We start from the raw sequence: 26117 nt of genomic DNA on the forward strand, positions 1-26117 counted from the left end.
TTTTTACTGTGCCGGGGTGCTGTTTTTGGCCCATGCAGAGTGGGCCCGAGTTTCAAATACAGTGTTTCTCTGCTGGTTGGCAGGAGAGGGAGGGAAGCACGGTGCTGCCTCATTTCAGAGGCGGCAGCCATGTGAACTGCACTCCTGGAATGGTGTTTTTACCGTTCCAGGGGCGCTGTTTTTGAACCTGTGTGGAGTGGGCCAAAGGCAAGGTATAATTCCACACTTGTCATTTTTTCATTGTTAAAAAAAGAAATACAGTACCTAATTTTGAACAGGGAAGAGAATCGCTCTTTTCTTCTTTGTTTGACTATACATATATATTCAATCTTCTGGTTTTATCTGTTTTTCTAACAAGAGGAGCTTGACTTTATTATGTATCCACTCATGTAAATATTTGAAAATGACAAATAACAACAATTTCTGTTATTTTATTACAGAATGGCTCTCTGGCTCTTTAGGAGCAGCTCAAATATTTATACAAGCCTATTAAATTGCTATGAGAGTAGTAACTCTGCTTTTGGGGGTCAAAAATACCTCTTCCTTCAGTAACCAAAGGGAAGGTGGAGCATAGTCTCAGAGGAATTTAAGAAATGGTTCTGTAAGCTACACCATGATGCACTAACAGGGATTTAGTGATGGTGTGAAATGGAAACCTCTGGTGACTAAACACTGAATGAAATGTTCCTAGTTGTGTATATATGAACTGCTCAACTCCAGTCTCCATACGAAGGGAAAGGCAAGATGAAGGGAATGAGAGAAGGAACACAGGTTTAGTTGCCTATTGGCTTTCAGGCTGAGCTTAAAAGTGTTGGTTATCACCTTCACAGCAAAATCCTGAACCTGGGAATGGCACTGCTGCTGTGCCATTGCGCTGCCTCCAGAGGGCTGTTGGCAGTGTGGGGAGGCCGAAGAAACAAAAAACCCTCCCCAGCTGCCACAAGGGAAAACAGAGTTATACCACCCAAAATGTGGCGTAAGTCTATCTTTCTCACTGCTATCTTTCTCACCTGGGGCCAAAGCCTGGTGGGAGCTGACTAATGTTGGCTCCGCCTCCAGGAAGAGTTCCAGAACACCCCCAGTTGCATTGGCCTACAAGATTGGCCAATGCAACTCTGGAAGCAGTGGCCAAAAGCAGGTTGGGCATTGTCAAGCTCCTTGGCAGCTGTCCACCTCCCTGTTTGCCCTCCTGGCTGGTGTAAATGCTACTTATACTGGCCAGGAGGACAAACACATTGGTGTGAGACCATGCCCCCTCCTATGGCCATTCCACCTCACATCTGGACTGTGCTGTTTAAACCCTTAATAATCTGGAATATTTATATTTACTGCCCTATATCTCCCATATATTCATTTGCATCTGCTGTGCACTTCAAGAACCTTCTTCTTGTGAGATCACTTTTAGGATTATCTTTCTGGAAGCAGTCAGGTTGCAGGCTTTTTCATTTGTTGGTCCATTCCTTTGGAATGGCTTATCAGAAGGTGTGGAGGCTATCTTCAGCCTATTTCTTTATTTGTTAGGTGAAGGATAAACTATTTTGTATTGTGTTCTTAATCTTATTGGACCTTTATATTGTTCATGGTTTTGCAATTTGTTGTTGCTTCCATAGTCATCTGTGGCTAAGGAGATAAGGTGAGATATTCATCTTTTAAACAGATCTGTAGGGAAAAGGAAGGCCGTGCCTTTATAATGCAGGAGGCCAAGGAAACATGTAGGTTTGGAAGAAACTTCTAGAGAAGAGGTGAAGGCCAAAGAGAGGAGACTGGAAACTGAGAACTGGAACAGATGGAGGTGTACATAAACAGGAGAGAATATTCTCATCCATGAAGAGGATAGAAATATGCTACCAAAATTGTCACATATCTCCATCAGTGGCGCCACTGGCGCACGGGGCCAACCGGGCTTTGGAGGCCGACCAAGGTCAGCCCTGCCCCCAGCCCACCGTAGAATGCCCCTGTCTGTGTTGGCACAGTGTTTTGCGTCAGCAGGCCCTGGTGACGGAGGACATTTCTAGGTTGGGCATCACAAAACTGCATGGCATTTGGCTGCCTGGGTAAGTTGCCCTCTGCTGGCATATCTGACCCTTGCACCAGAGGAATGGGCTCTCACTCTGGTGCAAGGGTGTGCCAGCTCCAGTGGGGAATTTGCCTCCCTCGGATTGGGCTGCCTGCATTGCAGATGTCCAGAAAAGGTTCTTGTGAGGTTTCTGGAAAACTCTTTAGGATATTGGGGTGTTGCACTGATGCTTATCTGCAGTTAATCCAACTTATCTATATACCTGCTTGCTTTCTACCAACTCAGCCTATATATTTGTAAAGAAGCAGACAGTGCAAATACACCATAAGTATCCAGGATTCCTTTCTCACTTGTCAAATTGTCCTGGAACTTTTATATTCCTTGGGGAAGCAGGAGAGCAAAGCCACATTCATTACCATTCATTACTTTGCACATGATCATGATTTCAAAGTGATTTCTGTTTATGATCCTAAAGTTAGTTGCTCTCTAGACAGATGGGTAGATGCAATACACACAGAAGGAAGTCATATAATTATCTACAGATGCTACAGGTAAATGTTGTTTACAGATGGCTGAAAGATAGAGTGGTACTCATTTGCTGAAAATAATACCTTCTTTTGGCTCTGGACAAATAGTTTTTAAAATTTAAAGTTATAAACTTCACTTCACTTGCAGTTTGAACATATGGAGCACATTTTATGTCCTCAAGTGGAATCTTCTCAAAGAACTATATTTTCTACTCCTATTCTCCCTCTTCCACCTTGGGATGAGACTCTAGAAAAACTGGGGGGAAACGTCAGTAGTAAAGCCATTAGTCCCTACATCAGGAGAACTTAAGCTCCCTGAAACCAACAGAGCAATTTGTTTTGAACCCATGAACGTACTAAGCATGAACATACTAAGCTCAGAAGAGTCAGCTAGGGTACATTCCCAACAACTGAGCTGTGGCCTTTCTCCTAGAGATGCAAGATTCACTTACTTTTGACCTGTGTAAACTTGAATCATGTACATTGTTAGTCAGCACACTCTGAACAGAGCCATACTACAGCAGGTATGCAAGCACTAGCAAACTGAGTCAGAGAGGGATACTGGTTAGGATGTTGGACCTGGTCTGAGTTTGACTTTTTCTTTATGCTCACGTTTCTCCTAATTTTCTTGGGAGACAATCCACAAGCATTGGAATTGGATTGCATTCTTCTGTATGTCTGCCCCCTGTACATTTTGACTGTTTTGGAATTGATTAATTTTTGCATAGGTTAAATAATGCAGTTTTTCAAGGGAGGGTGCTATTGTCATTGGTGTCATTATTGGGGGTATCAGAGCACCTGCCCCTTTAAAAAAACAGCCGTAGAATGTTGATATAACACTGTAATGTGGTTATGATAATTTAAACAGGTTCCCTGAATTCCCAGCTTTCATTTTTTAAAAAAAGTCTCCACCCCTCTCCTTGCAGAGATATGCCCTTTTCCTTATATCTCTGTAAGGGAGAGGGCGGGGGAGAAATTTTTTTTTAATGAAAGCTGGGAATTCAAGGAATTTGCTTAAACTATCATTCCAACACTACAGCATTATCTATATATATAAATGTGAAATACCACTGACTGACTCATCAAAAGAACTCAAAAACCACCGAAACTACAAAGTTGAAATTTGGCACACTGGTTCGTTATGTGGTTCAGGTGCTCGCTAAGAAAGGATTTTTCAAAATATTCACTCCCACTCGACTTATTAGATATTTACTGTTCAACTCTGACCATCTGCACGAACATTCTCCTGGTGTTTATATATACATAGCTTTGTTTCACAGGACATTTTAATGAAGGGCACTTTGAAGTTCTAACTCCATTTGTTGCATCGACAATTTCTGCTAATGCCCACCAAACAACAAGCACGATTGATCCAATGGTGTGCCAACTGCATTCTAACACCGCACTCCCCAACGCATACGAACCTGTTCCTTCTGCTGAAACTGCTAAAGGGAGAAGAGGAATTAAACGCAGAAAGCGATTTACACATTGCATTAGAAAAAGACAACTACAGGAAGCTGCTGCAAAGTATGCGAAAACCAACCCGTCAGTTCACAGACAGGCTGTGAGGAAATATGCTGCATGTCACCCCAAAGTTCACAAACCGGCTGTAAAGAAGTATGCTGAATGTCACCCCGAAATTCATACAGAGGCTGTGATGAAGTATGCGAAGCACGGGTATCCTGCTAGTCTCAATATGTTAGGGCCATTTAAAAAGAACCCTGAAATTACTTCTCTTGGGAGTGGTGATAGCAACAGTCCAATCATTGAAAAGTGGGATGGAGGTGGGTGAGACCAAGAAAACCAGTGAAATATTATGCATATTATGAAAAAGCTGACTCAAAATCAGTTTCTAGAAAAAGACTGGGCTAAAAGTGGTCTCAAAATTGCCTGAAAAAAACAGGGTGGAGGAGGGAACAAATTGAAAACTAAAGGCACACAAATGCATGCAGAAATCAGGATATATCGTACAGGGCCAGAATTGATGGAAAAAAACATATGGAAGAGCTCCAAATCCCCACTTTGGCTTGAAATTTGCTGGGTGACTCTAGGCCAGTCTCACTGTTAATGGTCTAATCCATTTTTACTTCACGGTTCTCATTTGTTAGTTGCTTAATTTTGTAAGTGATGCCTTTATCAAATATAGGCAGTGCCGGCACCTCTGCCTCTTTGGAACAGGTGTCTGCACCAACAGAGCTGTAGTAAGGATAAATTGGATAAAGGGGAAATGATTTTATTTTGTTTATAAATAAATTTATTTTGCTTAGGTTATTTGCAATCTGAAATTCTCACTGGGACACAAGGCAGATTACACAGAGTGAGTCAATAAAATCAACAGGACGGGACATTCAATGAACAACGGAATAGGATTTGGCTTTGCTCCTTGGAGACGGGGTGGGATAAAAATGTTCTAAATAAATAAAGCAGTTACACTACATGTTCCAACTGTGTGAGGCAAGTGCCATCAACTTGAAGTCAACTTATGATGAACCCAGCAAGGGGCTTTCAAGGAAAGTGAGAAGCAGAGGTGGTTTACCATTGCCTGCCTTTGCAAAATTTCCCCCAGGTATCGACCCTGCTTAGCTTCTGAGCTCTGATGAGATTGGGCTATACCATGTTGCCTTCCCTTCCCATGGTCCAACTAACCTAATATTATGATCTCTGACTAAATGTGGCTCTCCCAGGGCTCAGACACAGCTCTTTCCTGGCTCTGCTCTCTGAGATTCTTTTAACCAGAGATCCCAAGTGTTTGATCTTGGAATGGGTTCTCCATGAGATGCATGCATGCATCTTCAATTATGGTCCCTAGTGCACTATTCTTGCTATTCAGATGCAATCAACAATCCACTTACTGCAGCATTTATATATGTTAATAGGACAACTCTGAAACAAATGGGTTCCTGACTGCAGGCTTTCAGCACAAGCAGCTAGTTAATAATGAAACTGTTGGTCCGTAAGCCAGAACTCCATATATTGTGCATTTTATCACTTTTGCTTGAGGGACTGGATAATATTCCAGGATTTGAAAAAGATGGACACAGTCAATAGTCATAAGCCTTCAAGAAATCAATGAAAATACAGCCAAAGGCTACTCTGGCTTCTTGCATATACAGCATATAAATTCCAGCTTGAATCACCCCCCCCCACCCTCCAGTTCTCACTTGAATTTTGGAAAGAAAGCATGTTTATGATTGGATTGACTGCATTCTGAACTAAACTAGGGTTGCCACAGGCCTGGAGAAAAATGTCATATCCTTTTAATGGGGTGTTAATTACCAGTTGGTGTTGCCTTCCTTCATGCCATGAAAAGCTTCCACCCTCCATTTCCATACATTAAACCTCCATTAGAATGACAGGGCATTTTTCTGCAGGCCGCTTGGCAACCCTATCTTTATTGCACATTGCTGGCTGCCCGTGGTGTGGGCAATGATTGCAGGATGATGCCATGTCACATGGTAAATTTTAGTGGAAAGGGGAAAGAAATAGATGAAGGGATTTTTAGTGGCAATCCCATTCCCTTCACCCCCCAGTAGTTTGCCCTGTGACTGGCTTGCTCTCCTTGCAGAGTAGGCATGTAGGGGAAAATATGTGCACACAAACCAAGAATGAATTTTCTGTCCATATAGTTTTCAATTAAAAAGTGAAAGAAATAACTATGACAAGTGAGTTATTTACTGGAAAGTATGAATTTTTCCAAGTCAGCGACTCTTCGTGATTTGCATGCCAGTATGCCTATGGGATTTAACTAATGAACTTTCTGTGAACTGCTGGTTATTATTATACCTGACAACAACCTCATGGGTATCCACCAAATTTTGTCTATTCAGCAGGGATAAGGGGGAAAACGCCATTACAAAAATAGGCTTGGAATTCTCCAGGTCATTGACTCTCCTCAAGGGAATTACCTTTTGCATCTCATTAAGATAATCTGAACTTCCAAATGCCTCTCAGTATTGTCAGAAAATGCCAGAATGCTAGCATGCTGAGGGCAAACTGCACCACAGACTAAGACTCATTTAATAGCTGTGTTTCCTTCAGTCTCAACCATCCCTCTTTACTATATCAGCTGTACGGGAAGAATAAAGCTCACCTATGCATGATGCTGAGAGTTCCAGGAATTGGAGCTGCCTGAAAAATCAAAGACCTGGCTGCCCAGTTTTCATTGGAACTGCAGAGCAAAGGGTGGATATGTGTTTAAATTTCCCCTTCTCATTCTGGAAAGCTGATTTGGGGAGCAAACATACAAGAACTATTATAAGTACTCAAATGTTTTTCTCACAGGGCAAATAGCGGATGCCTGGGAGGCTGTTTCTAGTCAGGAAAATGAGGTTGGGGAGAGATGTATTAATTCTCCCCTCATGCCAAAGTCTCTCTGAAATTGGGCAAAATGTGATATATTTCTCTTGTTGATCTGTTTCGGGCTGCTCTGACCTGGATAGTCTGGGCTAGCCTGATTTGTGAGATCTCAGAAGCTAAGCACAGTTGATTCTGGCTACTATTTGGATGGGGTACCAGAGTTGTGTCACAGAAGGAGGCAGTGGCAAACCACTTCTGAACTTTGACCTGACTTGATGATAAAAAAGCTTCCAGGCTTATAGTCAACAACAAATGAACAAAATAATCTGAGGGGGAAAGATGAAACTGTATTGTTCGGTAAAGAGAGAAACTTCATCTAATAGACTGAGGAAGCTGAGGTGGCTTCCAAGCATAAAGCAAAACCGTTTTGAAGATGGAGAAATACTAAAATCAAAGTGACGAAAATGTCCAGAGTATTTATGTATCCACACATATAACAAACAGAACAGAAAACAGGGGGAACGTTATGAAAGATGCATTATGAGAAAAAGTATAAAAGATGCATTATGAGAAAAAGCATACAAATGTTGTCAGTAACCAAAAATGTGAAGAAATGAGTATTCTTCAAGCAGAAATCAAGTAAAAATGCAAAAACAGCATTGCAACTGAGTTTATTTAGAATATTGTTGGCCCGTATAATGTGACAATCCCCCAGAGCTCTTCCAAATGCCAAACACGTCAGCAATTTTGCTATTCACTGTTTGATATGTATCAAGAGTCCTCAGTCAAACATTTCAGAAAGATTCAGCCGTGGAAGGGTTTGAGCTCCTTTAGTGCTCCAAGATTCTTTTTGTAAAATTTTGTAACAGGTGAGCATCTCTTTTTTTTTTACAGACTTTCCTATAGAATACTCACCAGTAGAACAGCAAATTACTTAGGCATGTATTTTGAGCACCTTTAACCCATTATTGTTCAAGACTGGACTCTTTGTAAAAAAGCAGTTTAGAAATTCAGTGTACACACAAAAGTATATTCTTTGTTCAATATAGGGAAACATCTTGAAGGATGAAGAAAGCTATCAGGAAGAAAGTAGAATCCTCCGAAATGTGGAGTTGGAGGAGAGTTTTATAGATATCGTCAACTGCCAAAAAGACAAATCAGCGGGTTTTAGATCAAATCAAACTTGAACTGTCCTTAGAAGCTAAAATGATGAAACTGAGGTCCTTTCCACACAGGTGTCAGGGTCCGTTCCGGCCAACCCGTGACAACAAGCCTTTTAAAATGTTTTGAGGCAGGAAATAAAAATGTTTTCTTCGTGGAGTTCTGCATTGTTTTTATCCTCAAACGTTTTATTTGCAGCCTCAAAATGTTTTACATTAATCCCCCTTTAAAACGATTATCGGGCTGAAACATTTTGAAAATGTCTTTTGTTGCCATGTGATCCATTGATTACATTTCCCACACTTCTCTGCTTCCCTGAACTTCTTCCTCAGCACCATTTTCTGAGTTCATTCAGTTCCCCCTCACCTGTTTGTTTGCAACATTTTTCTGTACTTTTTAAAAGGGGGGGGGGCAGTCTTTGAATCATCGAGCATAGAATGCAGCCCAAGATTGTGAAGCATTGATTCAAAACAGAATTTTAAAAAAGAAAAGGAAAAATAAAAGGGAAGAAATCATGTAATGGCAGCCAGAAATGGTTTGAGGAGATGAGTGCAGACATATATCGTTGTAAAGGGGGGACTGAAAATGTTTTAGAAACATTTTAGGGGATCTGTGCAGAAAGGACCTAAGGCTATTATACTTTGGTAGCATTATGAGAAAACAAAAGTCACTAGAAAAGACAATAAAGCAAGGAAAAGTGGAAGGCTGCAGGAAGAGCCAAGATACGGTGGAATGACTCTATAAAGGAATCCATGGCCCTCAGTTTGCAAAACCTTAGCAAGGATGTTAATAGGTTGCTTTTAAGGTCACCATGAGGCAAAAGGGACTTGACAGCATTTAAAACACACACAAAGAAAAGTATGACAACAACAACACAAAGGTTGGCCTGCTTGGTAGCCCCTGTGAGGGCCGAGAGGTACAATAAAAATGTTGTAAAAGTAAATAAACAAGTAAAATACACAAGCCACAAATTTTTTTTGCCAACACTTGTTTATTACTGGGAGGAAAATTGTTTCTTTTGTTGTTTCACACAGCAGTAATTTGCACCCAGTGATGTGATGTATGAATTAAATAATTTGAGCCCAAACGACAAACCCACAAAGGAGGTTGTCTGGTGTGTATCTGTCTGCTGTATTGCTCTGGCTTTGCCTCCTTCCAGTATGGTATAGTAGACTCTAATCAGCATGGTATAGTAAACTCTAATCTGGAGAACTGGGTTTGATTCTGAACTCCTCCATCTGAAGCCTGCTGGGTGACCTTGGGCCAGTCACAGTTTTCTCAGAACACTTCTGGCCCCAACTACCTCATAAGGGGTCGTGGGAAGGGGAAGACAGGCAATTGTATGTCACTTTGAGACTCCTTGAGGTAGAGAAAAGTGGTGCATAAAAACAACTCTTCTTTCATACTCAAGCTCTGTTGTAATCCTCTTCAGAGTTACTCTGATCTAATCCATTGATTTCAGCAATCTTACGCTGGAGTAACTCTTCATAGGACTGCACTGTCAATAATTTATTATAATAAATAGATGTAACAGAGAGGCAGGTCAGGAACAGTAACTCATAAAAAGCACAGGGTTGGATCCTCAGAAAGGTACTTGTATACCTATAGAAATGATTACCTGCATGCAACTTGAAGAATGTCCCCGCTGCTAGTATTTCTTGCTATCCTGCAGTGAAAGGCCAATGCGCACATTTTTTCTGCTAAGCATGCAGTTAATCTCAAAACTGTTCCCCCCTTTTTTGAACAGCTATATTGATCATTCTGAAATGGACCATGGGTCATTTAGAAAGGGAAAAATCCTGAAGGGAACCACATAAAGATGACCAAAATGTCAAGGTATACTACACATGTATCATTTAGAACTCTTCTCCATTGTGTGTTTTGATGAAAAGGGGCCATAAATACACAAAGAAAAAGCCTTGAGAACTTTCTTCTTAATTGGGGACCCAAGTTCACAGTGACCTGGATCTGAGAATCTTTTTAGTTTTGGTGCGAAGAGGCGGGGGGACAGGGAGTATTATTATAGATTACATTTCATCTTGAATTGGGGGACAGATCTGAAGTGAGAACTACCACAGCTGAAATGGCAGCCGAGGTTTTCAAAGTATGTTTCAAGACTGATGATAAAAGGAATGTCTTTCCTTTTCTGCAAAAGAAAACCTCTCGTTTCAAATACTGCTTTTTTACATGAATTGTTTTATACAGACTTGTCTTAGCTTCAAAAATAAGCTACCGGGGCTGTGTTGTGGGAAAAGAGGATGTTGTGAGAATTGGAATGATCCTTGTAATCTGTATATAATTTTTCTATTTCATTATTGATTCTTAGGCATGGTTTCTCAGATCCCCTAAATTATAGACCAGCTAGTCTGAATGTGAACTGAATGATGAAGATTACAAAACGCAGACGTACCACGGATCGGCTTATTTTCCTTTGCCATCCACCCGGGAGATTCATCTTTCTCTGGATTACCTTCTAACCAGGAGGTTGATTTCTCACCATTTGTCTCCACTTATAAGAGCACATCTCTGGATGTTGAAGTTCCTGCTTCAGTGAGGCTTACATGCGTTGGAAGATTTGGATACCTTACTGAACAAGATTGTGTTTTACAAATCAATCAGAGGCAGGACTTAGAATAAGTGGAGCTGTGGGCACACTTTTTGATGATATGTTTTTGCTGCGTATTTGTAGATCGATTTATGGCAGAGCATTTATAGATATATTTACATTATTGTACTTTGCTTTTTTGTCACCTAGTTGCATTTTATTTATTATAAACCACTTATCACTGGCTCATTACACACAAGGTGCCTGCGGCGTGATAGGAACAAATGTCTGTTGCAGGGAAATTTCTTGTGTGGACCTATTTCCTGGAACCCCACTTTCACTTTCCATTCTCTCTGCTGTAAGTGAGACCCCTTCTAGCACAATTTTAATTTTGCTTCTTTGCCATAGCAGGGAGATTTGCCAGTGAGCACAGCTTTGCCCTGGGCATCTTCCCTCTGCCCACACCAGCCCCTCCCCCTCCCTCATGCCACTGTCTGAAATAAAGTTTTAAAAGTTGGGGGTGTGTGGTGGAAGCAGAGTGGGGGAGGTGGGATGCCCTGCTTGGGTTGTCCCTTGCAAAAGTCCTCTCTGTTGCTTTGCACGCCTTCCCCCTTGCCCTCTGCTCCATGCTGCTGGCTCCTTCCTGCTTTTCTAAATGTACAGATGGAGAGATCAATCTCTTGATCTGTGCTCTTAGAGAAGGAGGAGCTGGCAGTATTGGGTGGGGGAGGGCGAGAGGGAAGGCGTGCAGAGCAACAGATAGAGCTTTCACAAGGGACGGCACAACCAGGGCATTTGTTTGGTTCCATCCCACCTCCCACACTCTGCTTTGACTCCCCTAATGATCAGGAGGGCTTTTAAACTTCATTTCAGTGTGTATGTGTAGGGGAAAGGAGGAGAAGAAAATATCAGCTGAGATCTCTGCGCCTTTAAGTCTGTTGATGGGTGGAGTCAAGAGAATCAGAGAACCAAAGGTCTGTGCAAGCAGCTGCACAGCAGGCTGTGGGCTGCCTCCTCGTGTGTAAACAGAGAAACACAAGGAGAGCCCTCTGCAAGCCCAGTGTGCAGAGAACAGCCCCAATGGGCCACTGTACTTTGGTGCAGTTGTGTGAGCAGTTCAGATACAGTGGTTCTTATTCTTTCTTAATGGTTTCTCAGCTCAGGACCCTGACTGTTATCAGTGCAGGGCTCCAAAGTCACAGGAAGAACTTGGGTCACAAACCTATTCAAGAGATCATGGTGGAAAAGGCTGTCAGAACTGTGAGGTTCCACATTTCTTCCCTGAGGAGGTAGGCCTGATCAAGGGTGATATTAGCTCTTAACCCTTGCCTCACCACAGCTCTAGTCTGAATCTGAGCTCCCTTCAATTGCTATTTCCCTTTTAAAAACATTTACAGGAAAGATCTGTTCAGAGATCTCTGGACATCACTTCAGCTTTGACCCTTTGGCATCTTTCACCTTGAAACATATTATTTTAAATCCAACTCCTGTGATATCAAGAGGCAGTTTTCCTTCAATGAGGTTAGTTCAAATTTCCTCCAAGTATTTCCCTTTGGTAGCATTAATTGCATTCACACTGTCAAAGGCACTGAAAGCATTTCTTACAAAGATTAGATTAAAGATAATCGGGTAGGGGATTTTGCTTCACTAGCCTGCTTTGTTGCTTTCCCCCCTGTATCTTCAACTTTCTGTAGGAGAAGCCCATTTCTTCATCTTTCCATAGGAGAAGCGCAAGCTCACCTGGACCCTTTCTGCACAAATGCCCTAAAACGTTTCTAAAACATTTTCAGTTTCCCCCCTTTGCCATGATATACATCTGATCTCATCCCTCAAAACGATGCCCGACTGCCATTACATGATTCCCCCCCCTTTTGGGGGGAGTTCATCATCGAATCGATGCTTTGTTGTTTCACAGAGAGGTGCTGCGATTCTCTGCGCCTTGTTTACTTGATCCTTCAAAGACTAGCCCCCTCAAAATAACAACAAAAAAACCTGCCAGAAATTGTGCAGAGAAATGGGCAAGAGGCAACAGAGCGAGCTTGGAAAATGTTGTCGAGCAGCAGTGACGTAGCTACCATGGGACTGGGTGGGGACAGGCGCCCCGGGTGGATGCCATTGGGATCATGTGGGTGGTGGAAAATCATGCCCACACCCCTCCTCCTTTCCCCCTTGCCCTGCCCCGCCAAGCCCGGCAGAGGCTGCTGCTGGGCTAGCTTCACCCGGCCAGGCCCAGTGGAGGCTGCTGCCGGGTGCCCCTGCTTGGCCCCACCCGAGACAGCAAAGGCTGCTGTACGCACCCCTGCCCAGCCCCACCAGGGCTAATGGATGCCACTGCAAGGACCCCTGCCTGGCCCCACCATGTCTGGTGGATGCCGCTGCACATGCCCCTGCTCAGCCCTGCCAGCTAAGGTAAGTGGGGTGCAAAGGGAGGGGGCACAGGGGCCCATGGGGGATGGAAAACTGGGAGTCTGCCCTGGGCTCCATTTTCCCTAGCTACACCACTGCTGAACAAGAAATTTGGGGACAGCACAGAGGTTGTCTTATGGGAAATGTCTTAAAGAGATAGCAAAGGCAACTGACTCAGTTTTGAAAATGTTTCAACTAAAGAATCGTTTTAAAAGGGCATTCATTTGAAACATTTTGAGGCTGCAAATGAAACATTTTGGGAACCCAGGAAGGGGGAAAAAATGCAGAATTCCATGGAAGAAACATTTTATTTTTGTCCTCAAAACTTTTTTAAAGGTTTGTGTGGAAAGGGCCACGAAGCTGCCTTACACAGAGGGCGTGAGACCCTTGGTCTGTTGAGATCAGTACTGTCTGCTGTGGCTGGCAGCAACTCTCCAAAATCTTGGGTGGACATCTTTCACATCACCTGACAGTTTATAACTGAAGATGGCAGGAATTGAACTCGAGACCTTCTGCTTGCACCTCTGAGCTACTGAGCCACTCCCTATTCAACCCTGCTTTATGCGCCCAGTTGCTGTTGGCTGCCCAGCAGAATCGAGGGCGCAGAGCGGATGCAAAGAATTGTACAGGGTGGAGGAGAAGCACAATTCCCAGCAAGAGTCCAAGGCCTGCTTGTGGCTACCGATTCAGGATTAAATTGTGGCATTTATGAACAGCACTTCTTGCAGCTCTTTTTGAAATCCCTGATAACGAGAGAGATGAAATAGTCTGAAACTCTGCCAGCTTGATTTGATTGTGTCTGTTGATTTCAAAGGTGCAATCATCAAAGTGGGAGGAAGGGTTATTATAGCAGGAGAGAGAGAAAAATTAAAATGAACTATCTGTATTTTTCATCCTTTGTATAGACTGAGGCCCAATTTAAATGTGACACTGACAATTTCGTCGATGAAACAGAACAAAAGTCCACTGGCACCTTGAAGACTAGCACTACCCCTAGACTTCAGTTTCATTTTGCCACAATAGACTAATATTTGCACCGCAAAGTCATTAGTACTGAGACATAGTAGAGATGCTGCTACCACCCTGCAACTCTTCCCTTGGTCTCTTTTAAGCCAGAAACTCACCAAGCAGCCCCAGATGTTGTGCACCTGGCTCATGCATCAGACCTGATCCTGCAAGCACTCCCCACCCCAGCCGAGGCATGGCCAACACTGAGCAGCCAAGCAAGCATTGCATCTCCTCTTTGCAGTCAATTTTTCTATAAGCTTGGAGTCTCTGTTAAACAGCTGGACTGCTGCCTGTACAATTCAGATTGCCAACTGGCCTTGGACCTATTCAGGGCAAGGAGTTAAATAACATCACCTCATGGTTGCTGCAAATTAAGCTCATGCTGAAATAAAATTTGTTAATTTTTAAGGTGCTCCTTGATTCCTGTTGAACCAGCATGGTAGAATGGTTAAGCGTGGTGGACTCCAGAGAACCAGGTTTGAGTCCCTGCTCCTCCACATAAAGCTTGCTGAGTGATCTCGAGGTAGTCACAGTTCTCTCAGAACTCTCTCAGCTCCTGTGGCCAAATGCTGACGGTGTGGGGTTTAATATTTGGTAAAGAAGAAACTGGCAGTCTGTATGAAATAACTACTTTATAATCTGGTGAATTTCTGTTTTTGTGTATGTTTTGGATTTGGATTTTGAAATACAAATTAAAAGTTGCATGCCAAAGAAATCTCTCAGCCCCGCCTACCTCAGAAGGTGTCTGTTGTGGGTGGGGGTGGAGAAAAGGGGTTGTAACCTGCTTTGAGACTAGTTATGGTAGAGAAAAGCAAGGTAAAAAACCAACTCTTTTTCTTCTGTTTAATTTGGTTCAACAGGCGAACACGACAGCGCTTCTGGCTATTATAGTAGATAAACTCTTGGAATATGTTTAGAATGTTGAAAAATACCCCCAAGTCAAAGTGACTTTTCTGTCTTATCCTCATTTGCAGTAATCCACAATTAATCTGGAGGTGACTCTTGATCCATTTGTCCACATTTGTGCCTTAATTTTGAAGAGAACAAAAAGCCAAGTTAGTTTCTTTATTTAAAGAATCCATTTGTGGCGGCCCGTCTCTCTTTTCATGAATAATGCAGGTGTCAGTTACCGCAAAGTAGAATCACACCAGTATTTTTTTTGATTTATTAGAAAAAGTTAAAGTCTTACTGATTGTGCTTTATCTGGTCACTGAAAATTAAAATATAAATCAAAAGAATCATTAAATATAATTTCACTTCACTGTATATTTCAAGTCCAGGGGTTGTACCATTCCAGGGCATCTAATCTCTTAATTCAGCTAAAAAGTGACTTTTAATAAGTGACTTGATAAATGGTGTAAAAGCATCACTTTTGGGCCATAATCGAGCCACGTGAAATGAATGTCCGGTTGGGGTGTCAGAGAGATTATAAATGGCTGCTGAAAGTGCCAGCATCCCAGGAAGAAGTTGACGAGGGAAAGATGGGCAGCTCACAAGGCCTTTCTAATTAGTTGAAAGATTTATACAGATACTAAACATCGGCTGTTTTATTGATTTTCTTCTTCTTTCTCACTCCGGTTCTACAATAATTTTTGCTCATTTGCTGTAGACCAAAGAATCTTTCTGTGATCACATTCCTGGAATTGCTAAAGGTTTTTTTTAAAAGAAGAAAATCTATATTTTTCATGCTTTTCAGCTCATCTAAATTTAAAAGACCACGGTTTCTCCTTTGTTACACAAGGATTGCCCAAAAGACATTTTGAATGGAAATTCCTGCTGTCCTGTAAAATCCACTCCTGGAATCAATGAGAAAATGTGGCAGTGGGGTTATATTAAGCGCTCCATCCTCCAGCAGCGAGAAGGTGTTATACTTGATTCTGTTTCTTTTGGCCAGAGATTTCTGGAATCTTACCATGTCGTTATTGTGTTTATTTGCTGTAATTGCTATAACGAGGAGGCCACGAACACATGCAAAGATTCCTTCATCTGAAACACACTCTTGGTCTATCAAGGTCAATTCTGTTTATTTTTACTGGCAGGGACTCTCCAGGGAAGGGCCATTATGCAAGGAGGCCCATTATGCATGGAGAGCTTTCTGTAATGCTCCTTGCTTCGAGTGCGTTCGCAGTCGGGTCTCCTTGCATTTCTTGTTTACATGCGATGAGGTGCCCCACTCCCTGCTGCGCGCCTTGCCTGCCCCCACTTCTGGGTCACTCCTTGTTGATTGCAAGGCTACTAACTTTTTTGACGAGCCCTTTAAGTTTCTTATCAATATTTCGCATATTGCTATTGCGTGGCTCATTATCATTGATTTTTTTGGCAGGGAGGGAAAGCTGGCTGTCGATCCCCAGAAATGCCTGCGAGAAGTGGACAAAAGGAGCAGAAATCCCCAAAGTGGGGGAAAACATCGGGATTTCCCCACTCTCAGGAAGTGCAGGGCCTCTGGGATCTTCAGTGCTGTAAGTGTGAGCACGTCTGCAATGAAATCTCTGCCCCGAAGGAAACGGACCCTCACTTCAGGTAAGAGCACCAGTGTGTAACTGGCCAATGTTTTTCATGTCACCTGCTACCTGCTATCTGGTTTCTTTTTCTTTTTTACTTGAATGTGGGATTTCTTTCTTTTTTTTAAGCCTGGACCTGTACATGGGGCCTTCTGGACAGCTGAGCCATACCCTACCCCATACTGACAGATGTTTCATGTTCTGTGAGGCCTGGCTTCAGTCCCCTTAAGCTGAATCATTCAAGTGGGCATGGCCACAATAGCATGATCTGGCTCAGATGGTTTCCCACTGATTTGTGGAGCAGGGTGATACATTCCTAGGCAGGGTTGTGTTTACCTTGTCCTATGGAGATGCATGTTTTTGATATGGGGAATTGTCTTTCGGTTAATGCTGTTATTCAAATTTTCGGAACGCAGACAGATGTGGGTGCAACGGCAGGTCTTGGGGACCTGTCCTAGTGTTGTGAACCAGGTATGCTCACCCTCACCACTCTCATGCCCCTCCCACATCATGCCCTGTCTCTGGCACTTAAATCACTGTGGATGTAGCTGAGCCGCTTGATAAATGTATGAAGTTGTCTTATTCCAGGCAAGGCCACTGAGCTTAGTATTGTCTCCTTTGTCTCTCCCAGGAGAGAAAAGGCCTTTCTCAGCATCTTCTGCATGAAACCCTTTGGCTGCATAATGTCAAGACTGAACCTGGGAGCTTCTGCCTACAGCACATTCTGCATGTCTCTTCCCACTTTTAGTTGCTCAGGTATCAGTCAGAGACTGGACTGTTTATCAGCATCAACTCCTTTAGCTGGAGTCCTCTGTAGCCAAACATTAGATCAGAAATAAGCCCTACTGAGTTCAAGTAAGTATTGATAGGGTTGCATCTATGTTGCTTCAGCCCATCTAAGAACCTTGCAGCAACCCTGTGTACGTGCAAGTGTGAACCATTCCTGGAGCAGCCTCTTTCAGATAATATGAAAGTTTTGTGAGATCTGATTTGCTCATTTGTACATGCAGGTCATCATAAGTCGCCATCTGGACTTAGGTTTTTAGTACTGTTTTTAATTGTTTGAACTTATTTATTATGATTTTATAGTGTTATTATGGTGTTGCTGCCACCCTGAGCCCCTAGGAGAAGGGCGGGGTATACATTTAAAAATAAATAAATAATTAGATCCTGCAGATAAACAATGAACAATTAAACTCTTTGATTGGCATGCACCAGGACCCCCTAAACGGTGCTTAATTCCTTCGTCACTAAAGCATATTGGTTTTGTTCTGTTTTTTTGGAGTAGGGAGGTGCTTCACAAGAGCCCAGGAGGCCTTTGTGACTATGAGTAAATTGTATTGCCATCTGCATTTGTGTGTGTGTGTGTGTGTGTGTGTGTGTGTGTGTGTGTGTGTGTGTGTGTGTGAAGGGGGGCGTGTCTATGTTCTGGGCCTGTGTCTTCTGGGTCATCACTTGCAGGCAAGTTTCTTGAAATGTAACCAGAGAAAAACATGGTTCAGCAGGAAAAGAAAACACACACTAGAGTTTCTGGCCACATTGCTGGTGATAGAGTAGCAGCCCCATACAGTGAACATCGGGGAGGGCACCGTTAGGGGCCCTCAGAATGGCTACCGTCAAACACAACTAGATCTGAGGATAATGTCTGGTGAAAGGAGCACAGTCTCTAAAGGGGGAAGGAAAGTAGCTTGCCCATTAGTGATCTGTCACTAATATAATGGAAAGGGATGGCCTCAAAGTAGGACAGGAAAGTCTTACCTTGAGTTGCTACCGCAGACGTACACTACTGCTCAGCATTGCATAAAAGCCTGGTTTTATCAAGGCCCTCTTCAAGGATGCAAGCTCTGGGGGGAGTGACGGCATTCGAAACTATGGCATCTGCACGGGGGGATGACGGGAGCAACTTAGGACAAATGAAAATCTGCCACACAGATCAAATGTGATATTAAGCCAAAAACATAGATAACAGGACAATGGAGGAAATAATGCTAAACAACTTCCTGCATTCATTGGGGTTGAGCAACAAACGTCCTCAGGGCTGATGGTCAGTAGACTAGGAGGGTATAGTTCCTCTGAACCCACAGTGTTTCTGACTATTTTCATCCACGGGACACAAGAACACTTGCAGTGTCATTTGTGACTATTTCAGTGTTCTATTGCTAGCCTTGTACTCACAAGTGTGCGTACACAGACACACACACACAAAATAAAAATGGGCTGGGGGGCAGTTGAAGAGGACAAACTAAATGGAACATGGTGATCATGATGTAGTAGATGAAATAATAATAATGAGAGTTTGGATTTATATCCCCCTTTCTCTCCTATAAGGAGACTCAAAAGGGCTTACAAACTCCTTTCCCTCGCCCCTCCACAACTAACACCCTGTGAGGTGGGTGGGGTTAAGAGAGCTTCAAAGAACTGTGACTAGCCCAAGGTCACCCAGCTGGAATGCGTTGGAGTGCACAAGATAATCTGATGAACCAGATAAGCCTCCACAGTGGCAGAGCGGTGAATCAAATCCGGTTCTCCAGATTAGAGTCCCGGTTCATCTGCTCTTAACAGCAGGCAGGCTCTCAGCTCTATCCTGCATTCTCCAACAAACAAAAACATTGCTTTGAGGGTTGCTTCGAGGGTTGGATGAAGGGGAAAGACAAGAGGGAAGGAAAAGAAGAAGAGTTTGGATGTATACCCTTCATTTCTCTCCTGTAAGGAGACTCAACAGGGCTTACACGCTCCTTTCCTTTCCTCTTCCCACAACAGACACCTTGTGAAGCCGGTGGGGATGAGAGAGTTCACAGGGAACTGGAACTAGCCCAAGGTCACGCAGCAGGGATGTAGGAGTGTGAAAACAAATCCAGTTCACCAGATAAGAGTCCTCTGCTCGTGTGGAGGAATGGGGAATCAAAGCCAGGTCTCCAGATCAGAGTCCATCTGCTCTTAAGCACTACACTATGCTGGTGAGAACGTGCATGTGGGAAGAAAAACCCAAATTAACAACTATGCCCAATCAATTCAGGACTGACAAACAGAGACAGTGGGGCGACTTCAAAAGTTTGGAGAAAATATGCAGAATGAAAACAAAACCCCGAAGTAGTGAGAGAGAGAGAGAGTGTGTGTGCGTGTGTATGACGGAGATGGAACCAGGCCGAAGTCTGTGTAGAACTTCCTCCTGGTCCCAGAGCCGACCTTCGTTACCGCCGCTAGACGGCGCTGCAGCGTCGCGACTCGCGAGCTCGACATCCCTGAAAAGTAAGTAAGCGGAATGACATTTTTGCCTTGCAAAGGGGGGGTGGGGGGGAGAGAATTTAAAAAATCTCCATGCAGGACTCTCTCCCCCCTCCCTGCACCTGATCCCGCCAATGAAAAGGAGCCAAGGCCGGCTAACGCGCGGCGACTGCCTGTCTTGCGCTCTCCTGGCCACGCTCAGCCTGTCGGAAGGGAAGCCCCCAAGAGTTTGCAGGAGGAGTTGGAAGTCCTGAGGCGCTCGGAGCACTTGCGAGGAGACTGCAGGAATCCGGCGCGCGGCAGAGACGGAGGGAGAGAGGAAGAGGGGAGCCCAACTCTCTCCCCGCCCGCCTGCTTCCGAGCCGCTCTATTCCTGAACATCTCCCGCCTGCCCCTGCCTCTGTGGGGGCCGCCGTCCCTTCCAGGTGGGCTCGTTTTGCCCGACGCTGCAGCCCTGGGCTCGGAGGGGTCCCCGCAGTCTGGCCATGGGGCAGAGCGGCTGACTGACCCAGGGGAACCGAGTCCCGCCGGGCTGATGGTCCACGTGCAAGGCAGGCGAGGCGAGCAGCCCGCCGTCCCCCCGAGGGTGAGCCACCGCGGGCACCAGCCAAGCTCGCGCAGGTGAAGGCGAGGGTTGGACGAGACTGGACCGGGACTCCGGGGATTGCCGAGGACCTGCTCCCGTCTCTCCCCGCTCCAGCCCCCGAGGAGACCCGCTGGTTCGCCTGCAGCTGCTTCCCTCGACGGCTGGGAGGATGTAAGCCTGGATTTTCGCCCGGGTGGAAACGTGCCCTCGCGGATCGTCGGAGCAGCATGGCGCGTCGCCGCTCGTGAGCTCCCCGGCGTGTGGTTGGAGGTAAGAGGCCAAGCTGGCGGGCTGGCTTTCTCGCGTGTAATAGGGTTGTTTCCCCGGGCGTCGGTGGTGGACTCGAGGGCTTCCTCAGCGCCGGGACTCGCGTTCCGGTCCAGGACTGAAGCGCTGAGCGCTCTGAGCGTCTCTGGGCGCGTGCAGAGTGGATTCGTCCTGCTTTAGAGCTAAGTGATCCTGAAACAGGGAAGGGACTTACTTTCAGGCGCGCTTGGAGCCCTTTTGTGAGCAACACGGTTAATGGCAGGCAGCACCCTCCGGAAAACTTCTTTAAAACTTCGTTGGGAAGCGTCGCCAACTGTGAGAGCCACCCCCGATTTAGCTGGTTTTCAGAGGGGCTTTTGTTTCGTTTTGCTTTGCCAATTTTATCATGCAGTGGCGGCAGGCAGTGGGGGAAGGGTTCAGCCCCCCCCCCCCCCCAGCAGGGTACCTTTTCAATGGCAGCATGACAAGCAGAAATCCTATCCGTGAAGCTTTCCTGGATATGCAAAGCCAGAGCTGGGGTGAGGTCCGTTTCTATACTGGGCAGAGCTTCACCGGCTGGATTGCTGCCTCTGTTCTAAGTCCGGGGAGCCCTGTCCCGGGAAACAAAAGTTGTCAGCCCTAGCTGGGGCTCCCTTAACATGGTTAGAAATTCTACAGCAGCAGACGCCACTTAACGTTGCTATACTTTCTGAATGGTGCTGAAATATTGTGTAAAATATGGAAGCACCTTGACCCCTTCCACCCTGATTGATTTCCTGTGCCCTCCCTTCACTTTTTATATTACTTAAACGAACCTGCTGACGGTTCTTGAAGCTGTAATATTTCTGTTCTGCACAACCTCAATCATGTCGTTGAAATATTTTCGCAGGCTCGTAGATGATAAGGGATTTTTAAAATTTAAAAAATGGCTTGGCCATGCTCGAATCTCCTAGAATCAGATGCTGCGATGACTATGTAAAGGAAAGCTGGGTCAAATGAAGGGGGGTTGACTAGATGACCTCTAGGTCTTTTCCACCCTTTTTGACTTGTCCTTTATTGTCTCTTGACAACAATCTCAGCCGTGTGGCATGTTCTGCGAGCTGTATCCAGTCTTCTGGGGGGGAATAAAAGACTATTGTTTTTTGGGGGGGAATATAAACCTCTGACTCCTCTTCCTAAAATTTCGTTTGGGATTTATTGATCTTCAGTGGGTGTTTTGGATACAAACTAGCTTCTGGGGTCTAGACTGCTGTTCTGTCCCCCCACCCCCCAGGAACAGACAGAGTCTGTGCCAACAGTGAAGTTAAGCAAACTGGTCCTTAGTGTTGCCGATGAAACTCTTGCCCAGGGGATGACAACCTTGGCGAAGAGCATTAATTTGGGCTATATAAGAACTCCTTTGATTAGCAGCCCAGCTGTAGATGCCCCTGTTCAAAAAGGCCAGTTTCGACTCCTAGTCCATCCAAGAGGCAAGAAGTCAGGCGGGAAGAAGCGACATCTGGAAGAACATCTGCACCGAGAGGTTTTTACTTGGCGATGCTTAGCCTTTTCTCCTCCTCTCTTTCTCTGTTGTTCTGATCAGCTTATGTGTATTTGAGCCCATGTTTAAAATTGCATGCAGGAGGGGAGGAGGGGGCTTGCATTTCCAAGTGTGGTATAGAGGACAGAAGGCTGGACATTGTGGAAGAAGGCCTGGGTTCCAATCCCCATTTGACCACAATGATACTTGTAGAAGCCTCCTGGCCAGAGGACAGATTCAGGGCATTCTTTCCTGCTCTGGTATCCTGCTACAAACCTTCCTTGAGCCCTTTGTGCAGTAAATCTCATTGAAACAGGAACATTTGCTCCCAATAGCTGGTGTAAAACTACAGTTCTAACTAGACACAGTGTGTAACAGACTTCTCTCTGTGATACACCTCTAAAGATGCCAGCCACAGATGCAGGCAAAAACGTTAGGAACAAGATCTACCAGACCATGGCCACACAGCCCGGAAAACCCACCACAACCAGCTGAATCTGACCATGAAAGCCTTCGACGATACACAGTTCTAACTGTTTCCTGGGGAGTGAATCTCTTGGACTGGTTTCAGATGCATTGTGGGCGGGAGGTAACTGAGAGGTTTTTCTAAAACAACAGACCTTGTTTCTTTTAGAGGCTGCTAAGCATAAAGACTGTGCAAATGGCTTGTTTCAGCTCCGTTTCAGATTTCTGTCTGGCTTTAGTTTTTCACATTCCAAATCCCATTGCACTGTTAATTCAGTGTCCCGTCCTGTTGATTTGTTATATTAGGTCTACTATCTCAGATGTTCATTTAGAAGAGCTGAGATCAGCACATGGCTAGGACTGAATTAAATGTCCCTGGTTTAGATTTGATCTGAATTTGCTCAGATGGCCTTAGGCAAGCTGTCACCTCTCATTCTCCACCCCCACCTGCAACATAAGCAAGCATACTCACCTACCTTACAAAGTTGTTGTACTGTGATATAATGTGTGACGGGGATGCTCTAAAACTACATCTTGATACCAAGTGTTAAACATTAGGCTGCTCTCGCAGGACTGGGAAAGGGTATATACTTGGAGAAATTATACAAATCACATTATATGGTAGTTTATTATATGGTAACTCTTTGGTAGTTCTTAGACCTTGTGGCATGGACTGAAAATGTCTGGATGGGGTTTTTTTTGTTGGGTGGAGGGATATAATGAATGCAGCTGTTTTCCCTTGTGCCTGAGAGCTATCTTCTAGGGCATAGATGTCAAACTCGTGGCCCTCCAGATGTTATGGACTACAGTTCCCATCATCCCCTGCCAGCATGATGCTGTTCTAGGGGACTACCTCTCTCTTCCTCCCAATATTGTCTCCTGCTGCAATCTTATGTGGAGAGCAGCAGTGGTGTAGTGCTGAAGAGCAGGTGCACTCTAATCTGGAGAACTGGGTTTGATTCCCTGCTCTGCCACTTGAGCTGTGGAGGCTTTCCTGGGGAACTAGATTAGCCTGAGGACTCCAACACACACCAGCTGGGTGACCTTGGGCTCATCACAGCTCTTTGGAGCTCTCTCAGCCCCACCCACCTCACAGGGTGTTTGTTGTGGAGGAGGGGGGAGAAGGGAAAGGAGGTTGTAAGCCCCTTTGAGTCTCCTTACAGGAGAGAAGGGGTGTGTGTGTATAAATCCAAACTCTTCTTAGTAGACAATACAGACCTCAATAAACTAATGGTCTGACTCAGAATAAGGCATCTCCTTGTGAAGATGAATCATTATAGCTGTTGACTTAACCCTTTAGACATGAACACATGAAAATGCCTTACTCTGAGTAAGACCATTAGTCTATCAATTTTTTTTAGTTGGGGAAAGCAGGGTATTGAATCCAGGATCTTCTGGGCAAAGCAGAAGATCTACTCTTTAGCTAAAATCCCTCCCTAGATCTAATCCATAGTTATCCAGCACCTGATAACATCCCAGACTTCTATAATGTACTCTAATGGGGCTGCCTTTGGAGCCTGTTTGGAAGCTGTAATTGGTTCAGAAAACAGTTGAAATACTGTTGATGGGCAAAGGTAAACAGGAACATACCATTCCACTAATATACTGGCTACTGCTTCCTTACAATTTGAAGTGCAGATTTGTACTTTGGCCCAAACTAGGACCTTTTGTGCACTTGTGGTCTGCCTCGCATGGAGCACACCTTCCCATCAGGTTGGATTCTCATTCATGCATTCATGTTGGCCTCTTTGGAAACCACCCTGCTCTCAGATTAGAGAAGCTCTGTGGCTCCCAAAGCCAGACAAAGTGTGACTTTTCCTTCCCTGTGAAGTGAATCAGGAAGTGTTGCTCTTGATTTGGGATTTCCAGCTCCTCCCCACCTTCCCCACCCACACAACAGCTTTTCCAGGAAGGATCTGCTGGGCTTTAATTTTTTTTCCATGCTGGGGGTCCAGAACTGGTGCAATAGGTGCCCTTGAAATTGACATGGTCTGTTAGTCTGGTGATAGACCCTAGCTGGCAGTACAAAACAAGGTGGCAGACAACCTTCCCAGAGTGAGGTTGCTGGGGAATGAAAAGGAAGCCGAGGGCAGCCAAATGGCAGATTGGATCAGTGCAACTGGGGATGCCTCGCAGCAGGAAAAGATGGGGAAACCCAGTGGTGGGATTCAGCAGGGTTGCACCACCTCGGCAGAACCGGTTGTTAAAATGGTGCTTGTAAACAACCAGTTGTTAAATTACTTGAATCCCACTACTGGGGAAACCACACTACAAAGCAAACAATTGTGCCGAAAGTAGTGAGTGCACAATAGTCCTAGGTCCTAGGGCTTTCAACATACGCTGTTCCTCAATCAGATCTGCTTAGATGTAAGAGCTACCTTAGAAGAAGAAGAAGAGTTTGGATTTATATCCCCCCTTTCTCTCCTGCAGGAGACTCAAAGGGGCTCACAATCTCCTTGCCCTTCCCCCCCTCACAACAAACACCCTGTGAGGTAGGTGGGGCTGAGAGAGCTCCGAGAAGCTGTGACTAGCCCAAGGTCACCCAGCTGGCATGTGTGGGAGTGTACAGGCTAATTTGAATTCCCCAGATAAGCCTCCACAGCTCAGGCGGCAGAGCTGGGAATCAAACCCGGTTCCTCCAGATTAGAATGCACCTGCTCTTAACCTCTGATGCCACTGCTTAGAAGGACTGCTTCACGTCTTTTTTTTTTACCTTTGGGAAGGAGGTGTTGTTGGCATTCCCTGCCTAATCTGTGAAGCCTCTTCCTTGTGCTTCTTTAGTCAGAGCCTCTGTTATTTAGCTTCATGGCCAGGTGCTAGCTTATTTACTCAGGCTTTTAGTGGAACCTAAAACTTCTTTTGGCCTCTATGCTGTTTGTGTCACTCTCTGTCTTATTATATTGCGTTTTCCTTTTACGTTTTGTATATTTCTGTGTTTAATTTCTTTCCGAGATACTCCGAGTATGGCTTTTAGTGAAACAGCAGGGCAACAATCCTCAAAATAAAACAAGTATATTTGGGGCTGCCTTCTGTTGGTTAGAGCGAACCTTTGGTTTCTCTGCTTTTTAATATTAGACGATGATGTTTTTAAAATTGCTAGCCCTCTCTTGATGATGAGATATGAAAAAAAATAACCCCCTTGTATAAAGGAGCCCAGGGATATTTAACTATCCCCATTTGTGGGTTTCTCCCAGGCATGCCTTTTGTCCATCTTGAGGCAGGTGTAGGAATGCTAGCCTCCAGGTGGAACCTGGGAACCCCCGCCCCCCCGAATTACAGTTCATCATCAATTCACCTGGAGAGAGTGTCTGCTTTGGAGGGGGGACTTTGTGGCATTGTGCCTCACTGAGGACACTCCCCAGTTTCCTTTCCCAAATCTCCAGGAGCTTTCCAACCTGGGTTTGGCAACCTTTAGGCAGGTGATCTCTCAGCAGTTTAGCTCTTTCACGATCACCAGAGTGGTGTAGTGGTTAACAGCAGGTACATTCTAGTCTGGAGAACTGGGTTTGATTCCCCACTCCACCTGAGTGGCAGAGGCTTATCTGGGAACCGGATGTGTTTCCGCACTCCTACATTCCTGCTGGGTGACCTTGGGCTAGTCCCAGATTGCTCTGA

General features: G+C 44.8%; 1 protein-coding gene across 1 annotated transcript in view; it reads left to right on the forward strand.

Annotated features, from left to right (window-relative positions):
• The first annotated feature begins 19922 nt into the window (after positions 1 to 19922).
• Positions 19923 to 26117, forward strand: part of IL1RAPL2 (interleukin 1 receptor accessory protein like 2) — a 552812-nt gene continuing 546617 nt past the window's right edge. Inside the window, exon 1 of the mRNA XM_048514525.1 lies at positions 19923 to 20542. The gene's annotated coding sequence lies outside the window, so the exon portion shown is untranslated. The remainder of the gene's footprint in view (positions 20543 to 26117) is intronic.

The sequence above is a fragment of the Sphaerodactylus townsendi genome, linkage group LG13, assembly GCF_021028975.2.
Source record: "Sphaerodactylus townsendi isolate TG3544 linkage group LG13, MPM_Stown_v2.3, whole genome shotgun sequence".
In the NCBI taxonomy this organism is placed as follows: Eukaryota; Metazoa; Chordata; class Lepidosauria; order Squamata; family Sphaerodactylidae; genus Sphaerodactylus; species Sphaerodactylus townsendi.